The sequence below is a fragment of the Molothrus ater genome, chromosome 2 (assembly GCF_012460135.2).
Source record: "Molothrus ater isolate BHLD 08-10-18 breed brown headed cowbird chromosome 2, BPBGC_Mater_1.1, whole genome shotgun sequence".
Taxonomy (NCBI): domain Eukaryota; kingdom Metazoa; phylum Chordata; class Aves; order Passeriformes; family Icteridae; genus Molothrus; species Molothrus ater.
This window is the reverse complement of record NC_050479.2, coordinates 27,584,486-27,591,031: the sequence shown is the minus strand read 5'-3', so window position 1 is coordinate 27,591,031 and position 6,546 is coordinate 27,584,486.

The window sequence follows — 6,546 nt, the reverse complement described above, 5'->3', positions numbered from 1 at the left end:
TTTTAATTTAACATAACTAGATGTATTGAATAAGACATTTTGTTGGTTTGATTTCAGAATTTTCTTAGAGTTTGTTTGATCTTTTCCTGTATTTAAGTAACATTTAGTATTTTATCTTGCTTTGTATAGTGCAACTTTGGATGGTAGTATCTTTGCAAATGTAAATAAAAGCATTTCTTAAAATGTCTGGCAGTAGTAATCTGTAACATAAAATTATTTTATTGCTTCTTCTGTGTTTTGTTTTAATTTGCAATACAATCTTCACAGTACCCACATTTCTTTTCTGAGTATGAATATATTTTTGTCCGCCACAGTTCAGTGTTTAGAAGTTCTTACAAATTGGAAATAGGATACTTCTAAAAATTAAAATTAGTGTTCCATTGCTGATTCGTACTGTAATTACTGAAAATCTCTATTTATAAAATTGAAAATGCAGTTAAAGCTTAAAGATCTGCTGTATTTCAGTCGTTGACTAACACTGACATCAGTATAAAACTTCAGAGAGTTTTTATTTCTCATTTTTTGCCTTATTTGGTTGGTTGGTTTTGGTTTAGTGAGTTTTGGTTGGTTGGTTGGCTGAGGTTTTTTTATTTTGTTTGGTTTGGTTTGGTTTTGTCTTTTGGGGGGAGGCGAGGTAGGTGTTGTTGTTGTTGTTGTTGTTTTTTTTTTACCAGAAGTCTATGAACCGGTCTTTGAAATTGAATTCTAACTGCAAATATTTTTCCAGCAATTTGACTTAACATTTCTAACAAGCTTTTCTATGAAAGGAGTCAACACCAGATTTGGCACCAAGTATGTCTAGAAGAGAGAGCAAGCACTGTGCACTCTCTTGGCAGGAAACCCACTCTAGGTAATTTTTAAATAACACTAATCACAGATAAAAGAATTTCCTCACAATCAATTACATTTTGAAATAACTATTTCTTCATCAGTACTTTTGGGTTTCTGTCAAATTTCACTAGCAGTGCAAAAGCTTGCATATACCTTTGGCTGGAGACAGAATCCTGTTGTTTAGGAGGAATATGGAATATTCCCCGTCCTCATGTGCTTCTCCATCCACTACCATTTAAAAGTACTATAAAAATCAATGACAAACCTGTAGAAAGTTGCTGCTTATCTCCACAAGAATGTTGACTGTGCTCTTAGTTTTCAGCCTTCGTTGCTGTAGTTTAATCTACTAATCTTCCTTGGGATCCCAATTTAACACAAGGTGGCCATCTAATAATGGCAAAGGTAATGCATTTAAAAGAGAAACATTGAGTATGGTGTAGTTTTTAATATTGGTCCCTTGTGGTTTGTATACAGTATTGTTTACACTCTAGAAAATTGAATCACAGCTAATTTCAAGTTTTTATGATCTAAATGTTAGGTTTCTGTTAAAATGCAAAATAAAAGGGTTTTCCAATCTGTTAAATATTAATGCAGTATACTGACAACCTAAGCATTAGCCTTGTCATTTTGATCTTCTGCAGATTTTTCAAGGCCAGGTTAGATGGGGCATTGAGACCCTTGGTCTGGTGAGAGGCATCCCTGCCCTGAACATCTGCCTTTTGAGCCAGCCCACCCCAGTTGTTCACACCAGCCCTTGTCATGGCCTTGCTCAAACATCCCCGTCCTGTTATCATTCCCCTGAGTGACCTTGGCAGTCTCTGTGGGAAAGGGGAAGAGAGGAAGCCACTTGCATTTCCTGCTGTCATTTGTGGACTTGTTTTGGCTTTTGGAAATGATAGATTTCTGTCAAGTTGGCCACACTTTGGACACCTCTTTGTATTGTCTTTCCCTTTCAGATGGAGTCCAGAATTTCCTGGGTATTTTTCTGCTTTTGTGGTATTTAGATACTATGAGTATCTAAATTTCTTCTACTTTACCTTTCTTCCAGAAAACTGTCTACAAGACATATTTGAACAAGTTAACTGTACCTCTAGCTATTTCCTGCAGCTCCCTGTTCCCTAAGGAAACATGGTGTATGTGATCTCAGTTTTCTGGTTTCCTGCAGAGGAATATGCTATTTTAGATATGCCAAACACCTCTGTCAAAAGGTAAATTAATATTCATCCAAAGAATATAATTTTTCAACCATTTTTTGGGAGAGAATTTGAGGGGAAGCAAGAGACATGATGACCACTTGACCTTAAAAGAAAGGCAGGGACCCTCACACTTCCTGCGAACTGATCAGTCAGAACACAGAGCTTCAAACTGGCTACAGTCTGCCTTGTCTTGCTTGTGTGTAGGTCTCCAGAAGTGATCAACTACCATCACTGGCATGGAACAAGAAAATTTATTGTAGTCACAACCTTTCTTTAAGGAAAGATAAAGAATTAACACACAATTTTGTCTTGCTGGGTTTTTTTGAAAAAAAACTTGAGAAAGTCAACAAGAGTATTGCATCTCTTCATGTTGAGGCAATTTTCATACCGGAAAAGACTACCAAATATAATGAAAAATAATTTCCCTTTTTTTTTTCCTTACAGGCCTGTCTACTGTAGAATTGTAATCACCCTTGCTGTTTTCCAAAGGTTTCCTTTTGATAAATTTTTCAGACCTCATCTACAAAGCCTAGATTTAGCAAGTCTCTGAGAAAGATTGTTCCCTGGGCACAGGACAGTTGTACTTGCAGAAGCTTGGCATAGCTAAATAAAGTAGTCTAACATTACCCAACCTGCACAGCTGTGCTCTGTTTCTTCATATTTGTGACTTTCACCAGCTGATAAAAGGTCTGAAAGTGGGATTTCACAGTTATTTTCCCATCCTCCTGAGCATGACTGGCTTGCATCTCTCTCTAATGTTATATAGCTGAATTTGATATATATAATAGGGAAAGATTTCTTGTAGCAGATAAATTTACCTGGAAGGTGAAGGTATGCCGAAGGCAACATATTTTGAAGAACTTCTATTCATGGTCAGCATCAATGTCTAAAATATATGATTTAACTTACCAGACCAGATTTAAAAGGAGCTGTAAGTAGAGTTCATAATTCAGAGCTGTTACACTGAATCCTTTAATTATATACTGAATTTTTCACCTAAAACTTATATGTCTTTGGAGATTGATGATCTGATAAAAAGCATTTATCTTCAGGATAATGTATTTAAATGTATTACAGAAAGTTGAAAATTTTGATCTATGAAACAGTTTGCTAATCTTCCACTTTCCAAATGGTTAAAGGGACTACAGTGGCAGAGCAGTGACCCCTCGTGTTCCTCTGAATGTTGTAATGCTCACAGATTTTTAAAACTCACAGAAATTATTGTAAAAGTAATAGTGCTGTGCAGCATTGAGATCCTGCCTATTACACATCCCTGAAGAGCACTGAGATGGGCAAAGGCACCTTTATGTATTGTACTGACTTTTGTAGTGTGTTGTGTCAAAACCACCGCTATCCATCTTGTCTTTGGGCTGATGAAACCCTTGAATGCCATCTTCTGACCATGGTTAGGAATATCCTTGTTTATTAGACTTATGTTTTTTACATAAGTTTGAAAGTAAGTGTATCTCATTACTACTAGAAGAGATAGCTTTGAACAAAATCACTTTCTGTTTGCTTGCTTGTAGGTACATTTTTTTTTTAACTGTCCTGAGTTGAAATGTAACAAGACATAACAAGATACTCTGATCTCTAAAGTCACACAGACAATTAACTGAGGAAAAGAGATCTGAGAAGCCATATATATTTTTTTCCCAGAAACCAGTTCTCTTTGTGCCCATTACTCAAGCATATTTAGACTGGACCCAAGGAATATTTCCCTTAATATAACATGTCTCTCTGATCACTGCAGCTTAATGGTAAGTAATTGCTCTGATAGATGTACCCAAGCTAGGGCTGCAAATTCAGTGGCCAGGATACTCCTAACAATAATTGAAAGGTCAGCACAAAAAACATTCCTACTAATAAGTTTACTTTAAGATCATCTTCAGGTCCATAAAATGGCATCCTTAGTACAGTTAATTATGAAGAAAAAAAATAAGTAAAAATAATCTTTCCAGCCTCAGGCAGAAAAAAAGTATAATACAGTAGAGTTTCAAACAGGAGCATAATATCCCACCCACACATCAGCTTTTTGGAAAAGTAGCAGGCTTTTGAAGAAGGTTGGAGATAACTAATGTTGCCAGACTGGTTTTTTGCTTTAGAAGAAGCAATATTCTAGTGTGTGGATTCAAGAGTTATTTATATAAGAAATGCAATTAAACATGTTTTCTCAGTTTATGATCCTTTGAAGCCACAGAGTAGCAGTTGGATGTCTGCTTGATTTGTCCTCCTCCCTGCTGAAGTGTGAAGAAGTGTGAGGAGGGTTTCTTTTCACAGCAGTCTTGTACACCAAGGCTGAATTTCAGAAGCTGAACTCTGTTTCCTTCCTGATTCAGTTGTCTTTCTACTAATCAGTCTTCAGCACTACCTCATTCTGATTTTTTGTTTACTTCTATGTGGTAGATTAAGTTGGAAAATAATTCCTGAATTGTCTTGCTATACTAAGTTGAATCCTAATACAAGCTTGTTGTTATAGCAGCCTTAATTATTTTAAAAAATCTTTTTTTTTAAATAAAGCAGATGGACAAATGAGATGCCTATGTGTGCCCTGTGTAACAGCTAATCACTGATGCCTTCTGCAGCAGTGCATACAAAGGCTTCTTACCATTCTTCCCTAAGTATTCAGACAGTCTAGATTCACAGAACAGTGGCAAAAAAGGAATCAACATTTTTCTGTCCTTGAAGAGTAGTTGATAGTGATAAATTAATGCCTGAGGAAACAGGTGCTATGCATTATAAATCACATCACAATAAATAATCAAAAGCACTTATTTGGATGTGGGGATAGAATATATATGCAGTATTATGCATCTAGAACTAGATATAGCCTGAGACAGTCCATTCTTGCCCTGTTTTTATTAATATATTTAGTGAAATGTGCACTAGGAAGCCTCTCCCATATATAATGAGGGTATAGGCTCAATTTTTCTTTTTATTATCAAGGCAAGCATAGAGCTTGCTTGCAGAATAGTGACTTCTGAATACAGGAATCATTGAGGTACCTATGGGTAATGATTTTCACCTGCAACAGTAGGAATTTTTCTCTTAATTACACCTTCCCTAATGGAAAGAAGGACTGCTGAACTGTCTGAAGCTTAGAATTTGACAGGGAGAAATGGAACTGGTGTGCCCTTTCAGCTTATAATCCAACCCATACTTCTGGGCATTTATGCATATTATTCTTTGTTCATGAATAATGTGAACATTATTAATTATCCCAAATTATAGTATACAAAGGCATTCATCTGTTGTTGCTTTATACTGCAAAGCTGGCACCTACCCTTTTCAGCCCAGCTTACCCCTCTTCTTTTTATTTATGTCATCAGTCTGGGACCATCAGATACTGAACACTATGTAGAGGACAGTCCCTGATTGCAACCTGAAATCAGAGGAAGTCTGCAAAGCCCAGCAAGTTTCTCTGAGGAAAAAACATTGGTCAGACTAGGAAGCTGGGATTAGGTGAAGAAATTGGTACAAGCTGGTAAGTAGTTCAGTCTGGGGGAAATCCAACTTGGTGCTCTGTTTGTTTTTTATTTACAGAAGCTTGCAGTTCTTCTGGTGGTCCCACCTGCAGTCCAAGACTGCATGAACACAATTATCCTGTCATGAAATGAAAGCATCCAGTTAAGATTTCTGGTAATGTTGTGAAGTAGTGCTAATTTAGAAATGCAGAATGAAGACATGCTAATGAGGGTACTGTTACTGTGACATTACTCACCAGTCTCAGAGTCTGCAGAGTTCTCAGTACACAGATAAAAACTTACAGATTCTCTGAGGAATGGCAAGGGGCTTGGCATTTTCACATTACCTTCAAGGTGAAATACTGAATACAAATTCTCTTGACAAAATGGTTTCTGCTTCCCAAGTGATGCAGAGAAGCAGTATCCTACAGGAATGCAAAGATTGCTCCATGTGTGTTACCAGAACACTCCCATACCACAGGAATGTGCCTGCCAGCCCTTGGCTAACCTATTTAATTACAGATTTATAAGGCAATGTGCTATTTAATCAAAGAAATGGCAATACAACTGTGTTTGACCTCTTTTTTATTAGTATATTTTATGTTCATATTTTACAATATAATAAGTTATATATACAGCATTAAACAAAGTTATTAGAAAGTAAGCTTTGGCAAGACCTACAGGATTCCTTTTTCAATCCTGTACATCTCTTGTATAACAATAAAAATACTGTATACTAAATAAAATAATGTTAAATAGTCTGTGTTTGCATTGGCACCATCAGTTTCAAAACCCTAACTTTTCATGGCCCAATAAACATAATAAGAAGAAGATTCCTCTATCTTCTTTGTCTTCCTTTTAACAAATATGTGATGTGTTGTTGTAGATGGTGTATAAAACATAGGAGGCAGTCCACTGAATAACACTGTAGTTACACACTGGCACAAGAAAAATCGAATTTTGATGCTTAGTTTTTTTTTCCCTTCCTTCCTTCCTTTCACTTTTTTTTCTTTTTTATTCTAGTAGCAATAGTAAAACCTGCAAATTCACGGTCTTGA